This window comes from Pinus tabuliformis, chromosome 9 (genome assembly GCF_031772625.1).
Source record: "Pinus tabuliformis cultivar Carrire ecotype Pingquan chromosome 9, CPIR1, whole genome shotgun sequence".
NCBI classification, from domain to species: domain Eukaryota; kingdom Viridiplantae; phylum Streptophyta; class Pinopsida; order Pinales; family Pinaceae; genus Pinus; species Pinus tabuliformis.
Genome location: NC_142307.1, coordinates 720,522,381 through 720,537,685, shown reverse-complemented (window position 1 = coordinate 720,537,685; position 15,305 = coordinate 720,522,381). Strand labels below are relative to the sequence as shown.

The window sequence follows — 15,305 nt, the reverse complement described above, 5'->3', positions numbered from 1 at the left end:
GATTATATCTATAGCAAAAAATTTCAAAATCTTCTATGAGTATACAATTAAATATTCATGTATACAGGTTATCTTGCTACAATCGCATATCCCTATGTTGGGATTTCATTCCATGTTAATAATTCTTTTTCTTCACCTTCTTCTCCACACATGTATGTCTCTATTATTGTGTATATGCAACCATATAAAATCCTATAACAAAATGTCTTGATTTCCAAATGTAAAACAAATAGAATTATGATTTGTGAATCCACAATCTGCGATTGAGTTGTTATCAAAGCAAAAGAAATGAAATGGAGTGGATATATTCTCTTACACCTTTCTAATCAGTTCTCCTTACTTAAAAGTTAATAGACATGGAATATGTTTTTTGTTTGAATTTTAAGCTGGATAAATTCATGGCTCCATCCTAGCTCCATAATTATTTGGGGCCCTCTATGGCTTGGGAGTTCCACACCAGCCATTGTTTATGATAGTCAAGAGTACTTATGACTGAGAACATGTGCTAAAAATGTCATCTATGTTTCTACTAAATGCCAAGCTATATCATGATAATAAAAAAAACAACATCAAGTTTCTTATTAAATAAGTGGACGTTGATTATAAAAAGGAGAGGATAACATAATGGAAGACAAAATACTCTTTAGTAGCCAATTCCAAGAAACCATGGCACACACTCAACAAAATAGATAAGCATAACATGTGAAAATTTGAAAACTATGAACTATAAAGAAAAAGGTCAAAGCACTACTTACCACAATTGCTCTAGCAGGATCTATCCACCAGTACAGAGTACTTGTAAGAACAGTAGCAATTAGACCAATTGTGTTGGTGATCACGTCAAAGAAATTATCTTGAGCATATGCCTTCACAATCTCATTAGTAAAACTTTCATATTACATTATGAGGAACAACTTCACAAAAGTGAAACAATAATTCCAACCACTCAATGCCATTTGTCACCATCTAAAGATAAACCATCCTCCCATGGAAATTTGGAAATAGAGTTGACAAAAGTTAATTCGTTGTATGCAAATTGGAAAATAGTCTATCTCTCAAAATATAATACACAAAATTCTGACCATAAGGTACATGATAGAGAAATCAACAGTATGATATGAATCATGAAAACCATGGCTAATACGAGCTCAATATCAGGGTAACTTTTAAGACAAGGAGTAGGACTATAATTGTGCAAAAAAAACAACAAGAGTATGTAAAATGATTTATTAAAAACAAAAATGTAAGACTTAGCGTACAGGTAGGTCCCGAGAAAGATGCATGGATTTTTGGTGTTTGGGTGTTTCAAGCCCATGCTTCCTTTTAATCTATATTCATAAGACTAGCATTTGTAAATAAAGGGGTACTTGCAAGAGTTGATGTCAATATAGGAGGGTTGCTACTAATGGTCATACAAGAAAACAAGTCAGAAAGATTTTAATCTATATTTCAAAAATAGAAAGCCATTATGTTAGGTATCAGAGTATATATAAAACCATAAATGCAAGCTTTGCAAACTTATTTTTCCTATGAGACATTATATAAACTTCAAATGTAAAATTAAAATGTCCAAATAACTATTCTAATTTGACATTCATAATGCAAAATCTAGAGTATCTTATAGCACACTCAGGCTCACCAAACCTCTTTGGGAGTGAAATAGGACCATGTTTGACCTACAAAATCAAGAGCATATAAATTCCATTAATGTCTAAAATGGAGCCCAAAAAATCCTTGTTCATTGTAAGGAAGGTTATTCTTTAATGCAATTCATACAATGTACAAGTAGAAATATAGCACAATATAGAAGAAATGAAGCAAAAGGATGAATCCTAACTAACAAGTGCATTATGATGTTATGGCAGGAGGAGGTTGCATGGAAAATTCACTCAACTAAAAGATCGAAACAAAGAAAGACATGAGCTGATTTGGATCTATAATCTCTAAATAAAATTGCAACTAAACTGGATATGTTCACCACTTCCCATCTAAGTTTAGCTTCCATCTTCATGCAACATCAATTTCAGTAACAATGAGCATGACCTCTAGTAAGTGTGCTTCACTTTATGTAGGTTGAGTTGCGGTCTAGAAAAAACTTGATGTGTGTCTACCCCAACTAACCCAAGTTCGATTCTCAGTGTATGCATGGTTGGGCATCCCCAAAGTGACACATGCCAAGAATTCTGCACTGACTCGGGCCAAAATTTGCATAGCTCTTTCAAGAATATAAAAGAGAAGGGGATGCTTCAGTATGTATTTAGGTTGGGAGGGAGGGAGTGCCTCAAAAAGCAGTTGTTGCAGAGAAAACAAAAATAAAAAATACTAAAGCATGATATAAACATGGTACAAAATCTTAAGCCAATCACCTGGCCATGTGGATGGTCTCGTTTTTTAGACCATGTATATTGTGGTTGATATGCACCCATAGCAATCTCAGTATCTCTTGAACCATCCATTGAACGTTGGTTAATATTTGTAGGTTAGTGTTTTTCTGCAAAGAATAACTACCCTGCTGTATATTGGTTGTAGTGAGCTTGTATTTTTTGTTTTGGTTGTGACATTCGTTTTAATTTTTAGTATATGCTCTTGTTTATATACATCGTTGTAAGATCTGCTAATGCTTTAGAGTACTGCACTGCTTCAACACGTATCTTCAAAACAGTTTGCAGAGCATCCTGCAGAAACACTCAACTTTAACTTTGCGGAAGTTACTCCTCTTATCAATTTGGAAGAAGAACACTCACCCTGCATGTTCTTGTCTAAGCTGAAGTGAATTTCCTCTCATCTATTCTAGAATGAACTTGCAGCTATTCCTGCCTTTGTATTATTTAATGTAGAAAATCTGAATTCATTTCCACCGAAAGGACGAGGATAAATCTGGTTCAATATTGTACTCAGTGGAAGATTTGTAGGTTGTTGAGAAAATAAAAATTGAAGAAGGAAAATCCTCTTAGATGCAAAGCCTGAGCTCAAATGAATATATTTTCAGAGAAATATTTAGCTATTTCAAATTTTTCAAAAAGGCTAAATGTTCAATGAGGAAAGCAGTCATCGAAAATTAGTTTTTATCGACAAAAAATCTTCTTGAGGAAACAAAAAACAGAAATGGAATGAAAAACTAAAATCTCTTTTTCGAGAAAAAGGGAAAAAAACTACTACTGATTTTTAGGACCAAAACCCTAGAACACCCAAATTAGCAAAGGCATCTGATCTATAAGAATCTTTGTAAATGACTGTCTGTACATTTTTTATCATTGGCACACTTGGCGTATAAGTGTGGATTTTAATGGTTAAAACCACTTATGTCGTGGAAAAGGCCAAGAACATTCTGGAACTGTAAGGCGAGATAAGTTATGGAAGGATCTAAAGGGATACCCTTACCTTAGGGGTATTCCTACTATAATTTTGAAATAAGAAAAATGAATGCATAAACAAAAGCTAGTACTGTCCCATGATATTTTTGAAATTGCAAGCCTATATGATTAGCCCAAGATTGTTTTCCAAGTAAAAGCTTTGTACCCATGTATGGTTAAATGCGTCTGTGTTTCTGTTTTCAGTACCATGTTAGGAATTTTCTTCTTCATAGTAATGGAGGCCAAGCAATGTTAAAGAAGTTTTAGTGCTGCATGGAAATTGTCACAATATGAAACCAACTCAGAGACATGAAGAGGAAAACACACTAAATTTCAGATCTGCTAATACTTGCACTATTTTTACATGACTTCCCTGAAATTCCAAATCAATTCTCTACAACTAATCGAATCATACTCCAATTGCAAATCACTTCTGTGATTCTATATCAATTTTTTTGTGACTTGGTTCGGTTAATACTCACTGTAATTTCAGATCAAATCGAGGATCCTAGTTGAGCCATATAAGTGACTTTATTTTCTCGTCAGAAAGCCAAATAAAAAAGCACCACTACATATAGAGCCATGAGTGGAAATACAATTAGTCCAATAAATATAGAAACTACCTTAGGCAGACTACTATGGACCAACCATTTTCCAAATTCTGTAGTCAAGTAGTAGGTGTTGATGCCCATGATACACCATCCCAACGACCAGGAAAGAACCATAATCTGCGACACGGTAAAGAATATTTTCCATTTAGTAAAATGCAATTCAAAAAATCGCCATATAATTCAAGAAAATTTTTTCAATTTAGGTAACAATAATACGATCAATCGTCATTATCCTACATTTCTAGCACCAGGAGAAAAAGGTTTTCTTCTCTAATCTGGTAGTAGAAACTTACTCCGATTGAATTCTTGTGAGGACCCATCTTTATCTCACTGCTCGTAAACTTCAACAGTGGAATTAATGTAAATGGCAGTTGAAATGATAAAATGATCTGCACGGAAGGAATACACATAGCATTAGCCTTTAAATATAAAACATCTGAAATATTTAGATGAGAAATGTTTTCTAATTATGGTAAGTTTGAGGTTTTTTGGATTGAATGAAATGTGTTTTTGACTGTATATATATGAATCTAGCACTATAATTTTAACTCTTTAAGAAATATTTAAAATAACATTATCTAACTACGATTTTTTTTTTTGACATTTACATTATCTAACTACTGAAATCCAAATCCATGGAAATTTTTAACTGGAATCCAGGGAAATAATTTTAAGCCCAATCATGATTTTTTGTGATTTGAAATGTGTTATCGAGATGCCAATTTCGATGATCAAAGAGCATACCGACGAAATAATAATAAGTTGTGCAGCACCAGAAGAACCATAGAGAATAGAAACTGACAAGCTTGGGATGATGGCAATGGCCCGAGAGATAAGATTGCGGAGCCATGGCTTCATTTTCATATTGAGAAAACCCTGCAACAAAAAACAACGCACCACACTCAAATGCCAGTAAAAGCAGTATCATGTGAATATTATGCAAATCTGGTTATCAAAATTCAAAATTCATCTATTTTCAAGAGGGAAAAAAACGAGTTACTAATGCGTTAATGCACCTGCATGATATACTGCCCAGCATACGTCCCTGTGATCGATGCACTCTGGCCAGATGCTAGTAGTGCGATGGCATAAATATTTGAGCTCCAGTTACCTAGAACATGCTAAAGAACGAAAAAAGAGGGTTTTCGGTTTACGATTTTCGGAACACTACCATTAACAATATCAGGAAATTCCTAATGCCAAAGATTTGAATGAGATCTATATTTACTAACAAATTTTGTGGATCCATTTCAAGTGCCTGAGAAAATAATTAAAATCATGATGAATGGATAAGTCAGTTCGCTTGTAAAGTTGTCTAAGTGATTAAAATGTTGGAAGAATAGGGAGGTGAATCAAAACCATAGTGACAAAGTGGAGGAAATATTTGTTGGGATGGAAGGATCCGCTTACTTTTAATAGAAAAGATGAGGTATTCAGGTCCAAGTTCCGACAGTTATCCGAGTCCTCTGTAGATAAGTTTGGTGAAGAACAGACTGCCCCGCTCAGATAGGTAACAGCGACATTGATTAAGAATGCCATAAATATAGCAAATCCAGTTTCGATGAGAAAATACCTGCACACTGACTGGAACATAGACAACATTTTAAGATCATTTCATAGTCTTCTGATCTGATTAATGAGTCATTGACAGGTCTATGGCTACCTGACATTGTCAGGAAGTAGTTTATTCATGTAGTGAATGATTCTCTGGAGGAGTTTTAGACGGAGTTATGACAGTTTGGGTTGAAGAATCATGTTTTTCAGTGTACTTTTACAAATTATGTTCTTGTAGATGGGACTATTAGACCTTATTCTGAGTGGAATAATTACATTTCATAATTTTCGTAATGAAAACTTGTAATTTCAACAACCCATTGAAAATCAATATAATTTTTAAATAAAGCACAATGAAAAGTACATGAATAATCTATTCCAGTTATTTTAAGAATTCTCTAAACTATGGAAGAGTACTTACATTAACTTGAGAAACAGTTGGTGGTACTTTCACGGAGAGAAACAAGGCAAAGGGAAGAAATAAATTGTATCTAGATATGGAGGATAACATGGTCAATTATATTTTGTGAAGGTAATCAATAAACACTCAATACCTTAGTACTAAATTTATTACCTAGTAGTTTTCGAGTGCAATTTTTTGGAAAGTTTTCTAGTTTATTTTTCTATATAGTTTGTTCTGGCCGACATTCATTGAAATCATAAGTTTGACAGATGAAATATTCATAATCGAAGTGATTCAGAGGTTTTTGAGGACGCTGAACCCATATATGTAGTAAAAAAACTAGTTTAAACAACAAATAACAAAATTTGGCCACAAATGTTTTCACAAAATTCTGACCAGAAAACTACTAGAAACTCCAAAAAAGTCGCACTTAAAAGTACTCCATTTATTACTATGCAACTAACTTCCCAAAGCCTCATATGCATGATATGGGAAGATGTTTGGCTAGATTTTCGAATCATTACTACTTTGCGCTAACAGAACATATTCATTGAATTGAATTAACGAAATGGACAAGTGATAGGGGCTTACGATGTAAGAAAAGCTCCAATAAGAGAAATGGCAATACCAATTTCTCCACTTCCTCTTAAATTAGGAATGAACATTCCTTTTAACACCTCATTGGCTTTAGGCTTTGCATATGCCAGCTCTCCAATGAAACAACCAAACATTGTAAGTACAAGAAAAGCAATGATCACCTCCAAATTTCTCATCTGCAATGTCCCAAGTTATAACATAGGATAAAAGGCTTTGAAGTAACCAGGTTACATAAGAAAAATGAATTGTCATTTTGTCTTGAAATAGATGCATAGAGTATAGTCAAAAGGATCAGATGGAGCACCCTGAATCTCTTCACTCCAATGAGAGTGAGTGTGATGAATCCAGTTAGAAGAACACCATCCCATGTAGCTATATCGACCAACATGTTAAGAGAAAATGTAGTTCCCAGTACTGCGATAAAAAAAGGAAGAGACAAGAACATTACAAACAGTGGATGAAGTGAATGAAGTAAATTGGGGTAAAATTGTTAACCCTTATTTAGTTAGGGTTCTTGTGGATAGTTATTTATCGTTTAAACTTAGGAAATTGAATCAATGGTTTACCTATTGTATATAGTGCATATTTATATGTACTATGTACATTATTTTTCATACCATTCTTAATAATATTGTTGAATTCGTTTTCCAACAAAAATCAATATTCTCTACATTAGTTGCAGTTGAATTCATTTTCCAACAAAAATCAATATTCTCTGCATTAGTTGCAGTTGAATTCATTTTCCAAAAAAAATCAATATTCTTTGCATTAGTTGCAGTTGAATTCATTTTCCAACAAAAATCAATATTCTCATTAAAATCCTGCATTAGTTGCAGTTTCATTTCGATGCACGGAGTAAAATAAAATAAGATTACTGCATCAGAAATCAAAATAAAAGAAGTTTACTTTGCAAAATCATTCTTGAAAATGCTAACCTTCAGGAATATCTGCAACAATGACACCCACTTCTGATAGGAACCATAAGATAAAATTTAGATTTCTTGGATATTCTTCCCTATAGTGTTGCACGAGATGCTTACCTGATGGACTAGCAGGTTCAAGGGTGAGCATAATCTCAATTCATATAATTGTTTGGCAGAGAAAACAGATGAGGGACAGACCTATTGCAACTCCTAAATTCGATGCAAGATATTGAATAATCAAGCCACTTATAGACATCACAAGAATGACCAGAGTAACTACAAAAAACACAAAAAATTGAGCAAACAATATTATATTAGGATGAATTCTAAATTCTTCTGATCGAAAAAGTAATTAATCAGAATCAATCATCTCATTCAAGAGCTTATTATTATTATTAAATACCTCATATTTGAACCTAGCCCCTCCCTGCAAATCAGACACCACTGAGACACAACCAGAATTCTCGATATCAACATCGATACCCAAATATATACGAAATAAAATTGTTAAAGATTAGTAACTACATACACATTCTAGGATCCATGAAGGCTATGGACACAAGAACTGTAGGTCCAATATAACCTAAAAATTTTCTCCATCCTGGCTTCTGCTTCGGTGATATTTCACAAATAAAAACAATTAAAAGGTAAGGAAATCACTTATGTTTAAACTTTAGAGCACCTTGCTTAAACTGTAGAAGGAATGATACATATAGTGAGCTGTAAAATCTACCTCTCCCTCCATTATAACCAAATTCTACCTCTTAATTTAACCATAGAGATTCTTAACCTCTTAACGATTCTAAGGGAAGAATAAATATGCACACTAAGAGATGTGGAACCCTAAGGTTTAAGGGAATGCATAGAATTTCAAATCATATATTCGAATATAAAATACCTGCCCCATATGGCTATCAAAAACTCAAAAAGTTGAAATCCCACTAAAAAGGAACATGACTCTTCATTAAACAATGACCCAAAAGGAGATTGGGCACCATTTGAATATATGCATTGTGGATCTTATGCATCTCTAGGAAGACATTGAAATCGCCATGCTCATAACAAGAGCCAAGTTATTATACCTATCTATTTATGAGTGTTTCATAGTAACAACCTTATAACAATTCGATGATAACAATAAACGTGCAAACTGAGAAATCTGTAACCCTAAAGTATCGAGACGCACAATTTTAAATCATACATATGAATATGAAATGCCTACCATATATTGCTATAAAAAACTCATATAATTGGTAATCGTACTAAACAGTAACACAAATCTTGGTTATGGGGTTACCCGAAGGGAAAGTGGGTACAATTTGAACATAAAATGTTTTCCTTGTGTGGTTGTAACAAGCTCATAAAAATTAAAATGCAACAACTGAGCAACACATGCCTTCTTTATGGGATGACCCCAACAAAATTCACAACCATTTGAACATAAAATTCTTGCCCTAATGGCTATAAAACATCCATAGAAGTCAAAATCTGAAAAAAAAGAATGTATCTTCTTTATGGGAAGATCCAAAAGAAAATCAGTTATTTTTTAAATATATAACTCTTGCAGTGTATGGCTATAAACAAATTCATGAAAATTGAAATCCGACTAAATACTATTACATCGTAATTAAAAGGATATAACCAACAAGACCGAATTAAATACTAATTAACAAGATAGTATATCCTAATAAACAAGATTAAATCCTACCCAATTCCCCCAATCCGAAGAGGGTGTTGAACATACCTGGGTAGCAAAAGTAGACTAAGGATGCCAGAAGCACTTGAGGTGTAGTTACGTTGCAGAGTACTCAGGGGTGGCTCGAAGCAGAGCTTCCTCCTGCCTCGCACCTCTTGGATGTTGACTCAGAGTGCTCAAGGGTGGCTCGATGTAGAGAATTTTCATTGCGGAGTGCTCTTATCCCATTGCCTATCAACTCTTGCATGACAGTGCTGAGGGGTGGCTCGATGTGGAGCATTTTCATTGCAGAGTACTTAGGAGTGGATTGATTCAGAGCTTCCTCTTACTGCAGTGCCTCTTGGATGTTTCATCAAAGTGATCTATGGTAGCTCAATGTGGAGAATTTTCTAATGCGAGATAGATAACAGGAACCCGACACTTCTCAGGACGCTAAACCACATAAAATGGAAGTCTTGAACTTGCACGGTGCACAAAAGACAAGAAAAGGGGGGATAGGAAAAAATGATAAAATTTTAAGAAAAAAGGGCTTTCAAAATCACCAAAGACAAATAAAGGGAGTGCAAAAGAAATAGAGTTTGAAAAAATTAGCTCGTCATTAGTTTCGGAAGAAGCATCTTGATCATCATCTACACTGGGCACATTCACTGACTGATTGGATTCATGTCTTCATCATCATCTGCCATCTACCAACTTATGGCTTTGAGCTCTTCTTGGTCATCCTCTTCTTTGTCTAGGATCGATTCTTCATTCTATGGTCGTTCTTCCTTGGAGGAAGCTAGGTCATCTGATGAACTCCTACCATGCTTTCTCATTGCTCGAATTGGCTCAACTGTGGAGGATAGATCCCAGGATCTGTATGGAATGCCAAAGTGCAAATTTGAAACCCTTGAAACAGTAAGGGTTTTAAAATTTGACGAAAAAATAAAACTATGCTTTGATAGCTTTTTCTATTATTCGAGTGAGGCAGGGAGGAGTAGATTTGAGTAAAAGGGTGAAATGTTGTCGCCGCCCTTTTTATTGAACGAGAGCTACGAAAAGATAGATCGAATACAAAATACTCGATATCATGTTTCATACAACATCCAGAGCCCAATCAGGTCATGTTATACAAAGGATGAAGAACAACTTAAGACATCCAAAGCGTATGGTACGCATTTAAGAAAGAAATTAATAGGATTGCCAAATAGAACCCTTAACATTAGTCGCACACACCCAACCAACCTTTTTCCCACAAACCTTCTCATAAATGGATGTTGAAACTATAAAACATGAAATTCATGGCTTAGACCACCATATAAGGGAGTTACGAGATAAATCCATCGTGGATTTCTCAAATATAATAGCAAATAACAAGGACCCTAGGGTGCATATTCATACAACATGGAAAAAGGGAAAAATGAATTTGCACTGAAAATCTGTAATATAACTGCAATACACAGAAAGAAAGATAAGTTTTCGACAATCGCATATGTACTCACCTGAGTTTCTAGCTCTCCCACAAAACTCAGAAGGAGATGTTACACTAAATTTGAAAACATAAATCGACTTGGCAAATTGTCGAGATGTTTAGAGTTTGAATCTTTTGCATGAAAGTCGTGATTTAACTCACACTTCTTTCTTAAATCTTAGCACAATATGCACTCCGGAGTCCTTATTTTTCTTATGTGATATCCTACTCAAATATCCCAGTTTTAGCTTGGTTTAAAAGAAACTCTACACAACAACCATGCTTTGACCAACATGGTCACATTTGAGAGAGTGGGAATGGTTCCTGCCAAGGTTTGAAAGTTCCCACCTTTTGTTGCTAGGACTTCCTCGCACTTGAGTTGGGGTGAGCAGAGTCTCTTGAGTCCTTGTTGGTCTACTTTGTTACGAAAAGGCTTCTCATGTACGTGCAAGTAATGATTTTAATTGAGGGTGTTATAAGATCAATTTAAGAGAATATCTACAAAATGGAGAGGGTCATGACATCAATACAAGGATCTCCATAGGGTTGAGGGGTACGGTATGGGTAGTCAAAATAGTAGTAGATTGTAATTAGGAGTACCACATATTACTTTATAAAATCTTGATTACAAATATGTATATTTTATGGTGCAAATGTAACAATATTTTGAAATTCTTTTGCGAGGCATGGAAATGGCTACGTTTGGCTTTCATTTTAGAGATATGCATGTGTACATAATGGTGGAGTAAATGAGTTATGGTGGGGGGGTAAGGTTGAACCCAAACAAACACAAGCAAGGAGATAAATTTAGGAAGGTTTGTGGTGTGGGTTAGTGGGAAATGGGCTATTTAACTTGCTTTGACATACATTTGTATTTTGGATTGAAATCTTTTCAATGAACACAAGCAAGTGGCGATTATTTGATTTGAGACATCGCAATGTGGTAGAAGTGTCTCAAAAGTTATGAAAGGACACCTTTGGCTCAAAAATCACAACTAAATGGAATTTATTCTACTAAAGTCACGTGAGACTTAGACATAGCCCCATCTTCATTAAGCAACCCCCTTAAGAAGGCAATTCAAAAAATGAAGGGTGAACATGTCGCGTGGCATAATTAAACACATGTGGGGGAATAACATCACACTATACTCACATCCACTATCTTTACCACCCACTTCCTCCTCTAGGGATGGGGCCAGATAATATTACCTCTATCACTTTTGATGACTAATTATGGCAACTGGTGTACTGTTAGTTCTTTTTGTTTTTGGGCATGTATGGCCTATAAGGTCGTGGGTCTCCCAGATGGGTAATTTTTTTTTTTGTCAGTACCATGGTAATAGCATTGGTTGACAAACCTAGTCAGGGTGAGGCCACATGCATTTTGACGCCCTTGTACATACTTTTTTATTAATGAAAAATATTTGACTTACAAAAAAAATAACGCACTATACTCACACACAATGCAATAAGCAAGGCCCCATCGATGTTATGCACTACTTTAAATGGGTTTAGTAGCCTTGGATGGATCTAACAATCATAGTTGAATGTATATGATTTCAAATAATTTAACCAACAAAACATGCCTTCGACAATGGTAACTAGACTTACGCTCCATTTACTGCATCAAGAAATCAAGTGAGGCTTTAATAATTGTAACCAGACATACAAATATTTGATCAAGTTAACCAACCTAACACAGCTTTAATAGCGATAAACAAAATTTACATGTTAATAATCAAGCTACCATTGCGTCATGCCTCTAACATGTGCAATTGAACATAAATGTTGTTTATGGGGTTGACCTATCTAACATATCTCCCAAATTGTAGTCAAACATGCATGTTGATTTGGTTAATCTCCCAGATAATGTTAATAAAAAATACATGTAAACATCCAACCTAACATGTCACTAATAGTGACAATGGAATGTCCATGTCAATGACTAAGCTAATTGACCTGATATGTTGTTCACTGAGATGATTAACACATAACTCACTAAGCTGACCAGGTTGAAAACCATTGGTTTTTTCATTGAATTGACATGCCTTTAATAGACACAAAACTAAATGTACATGATGTTAAACCAGTTCTATGACAATGATAATTTACCATATATGTTTGTTGTGATCAACCCTTCAAGTTCTCCCTTTCTTGTATACAAAACTAAGCATGCCATGCAACTCTCAAAGTAACTTTGATACATATACAAATTAAGTTTGTATTTACTTGTTCGATTTCCGTTAAAGTGTTTCCTCTTTAAAGGTCACAAGATTGGATCAAAAGGAAATTAAGGTATGTACACCTCCATAATTAAATAGTTAAAGCATTGAATGGAGGAAATCCCTTGTCTCACAAACAAGGGGGTCTCATATGTCAACTTGGTAGCTACTTGCATTATAACTTAATATTAAATACTATTCTTGTTTTTTGTATTAATATGAATGCTTCTCATATTTAATATATTGTTAAGGACATTACCCCTTGACTAATTAGTGAAGTATTTAATATTGGGTGAGAAAGTGCAAGGATGAAATTTTGGCTACCACGGGTTAAATTTGGTGTTTGCATTATGTCAATGAAAAATTAGATTTCACACCTCTCTAAGAATCAATCAAAATCATTTACACATACCAATAAAAGACATTCAATAGATGGATAAAGTAGTGGTTGGGAGGAGTTCATTGTTAGATCCATCCAAGGGTTTCCAAACTAGAGAAACAAGGGCATGAGTTTGATTTATGGGCTAACATTTGAAAGATTGCTACGAGGAGAGGAGTTCGTGGGTGTCGTTCCTATGGAAAGGCCCTGAACTTCTCCCTTTATTTCTTAAAGTAGGATTGGAATAAGTGATAATAGATACATGATACTTGTAATATGCAAACCAATCATTATAGAACAATATTGAACATTTGCATGAGACATAACTTAATTTACATTCAATATATTTTTTCTTTAAGAAAGGAAAGATATGCTACCATGACGAAATAAGTGATTTACCAACATTAGGCACCAAAAAAATGACTTGGACCATAGATGTTATGTACGATTACAATCATCCACTATAAACTATGATTAGTAGCTACTCTGGCACCCCTCATTTATGGTCACTCATTGAACATGCTCATGAAATTTGAGATCACTGGACATGGCTAGGATGCTTTGGTTAACACAATCTAGTATGGTGTGAGGGTCTTGCCTACAATGTAAGATTTCTAAAACCCTTACAACAACATTGCTTCATGGAAGGCATTTGACATTGCTTCGTAATTTTTCCTTTGTATATGAGAAAGAAACTAAATGTTACTTCTCCCTTATCATAGATAATGATCTTGATTATAAATTAAACAATGTATCATGGCATTTTCTTTCTCTCTTCATGTGAACTTGCTCAATTAGCATCTATATACCTTGTGAGATAAAAATAAATGTATGTATTGTATTTGGTATTTTGTCAATTAATCATTTTTATGTCTTAGTATTGTGTTAATTGCCTTCCAATGCATGGTTTGTCTTGAATTAAAATTTTGACATGGAAAATCCCAATTTTTCAATTTTGCAATTAGAGGCACAGTGCAGGGACAATGTATCCATCTTGGTGGATAGGTGGGAAACCCAAAATTTTATTGATGCACAATTGGTGGAGTGTAGAGGCATTCATAGATTGATATATATCCTGAACAATGTGGGTGAGAGAGGATGTCCATGCTTCACCTCAATTGTCTTCTTGATTGTTGGTTTGATATGTTGAGGATATGGTTGATGGGACAAAAGTTGAGGATATGGTTGATGATTCGATATTGAAGTCAAAATCCTTCCTTAACCCTTTACCCAAAGAATTGTCTCCTCAATTATCTCCAATAATATCCTATGAAGAGTCATAAAATTTAAATTGGAATTATGGCCCACCGTGATCATCTAATAATTAATTGAAATAGCACTAGACCCCAATTTAGGGATTGGGTGGTTCATATGGTGCGACTATGCTAGTGGGAACCCTAAATAAATGACTTAAAACCCCATGATTTTCTACCGTGATGGCATTCATCTCCAAAATTACTTGTTGGATACACAATTCCTAGAAAACATGACAAGGAAGATGAGAGGGAGTTGACAAGGACATTAGGTTGTCCTAGAAGATCATAAATTGCATCCACATGGATTTAAATGGAATGGGAATTAAGGTCATAAACTAGACTAGAGTGTTAGAGAAATAGGGTGCATCAAAATATTTTTGGAGTGTCCCAAAGGGAAATATACCATTCTTGTCTCCTCTAAAATACAATATACATTTATTGTGGTGATAGTAACCACAATATTATTAGAACTAGTGGTATAGTGTTTGGTCATGAATGAATATGTGGAAAAGCAATATAAAGCTTTCAACTTATCACCATAAAATAGATCATGGGGCCGGATCAAAATTTCAAGGGACATGTCAAGGATCTTCGGTAAAATGGGGTTAGCAGCCAAATGCTACCTTCAAAATAATTTAAGGGGAGTAGGGCATATTTAGCGGAGGCCAACTCAAGAAACCATAAGCAAGAAAAGTGGAAAGTATCTAAAAAATATGGTCAGAGTAAGCATCAAAATCCCAATCCTCGAATGAAATGGTGGTTTACGTAGGGCTCATGAGAGAATATGGGATGGAGGGTATATTGGCATGGTCAGAAAATGAGAGAAGGGTTATATCTACTAAAGGAATATGGAATGAAGGT

General features: G+C 34.6%; 1 pseudogene; it reads right to left on the bottom strand.

The window, feature by feature from the left end:
* Positions 1-3,895: 3,895 nt before the first annotated feature.
* LOC149150712 (metal transporter Nramp6.2-like) lies at positions 3,896-8,186 on the bottom strand (annotated as a pseudogene).
* Between the last annotated feature and the right edge of the window lie 7,119 nt (positions 8,187-15,305).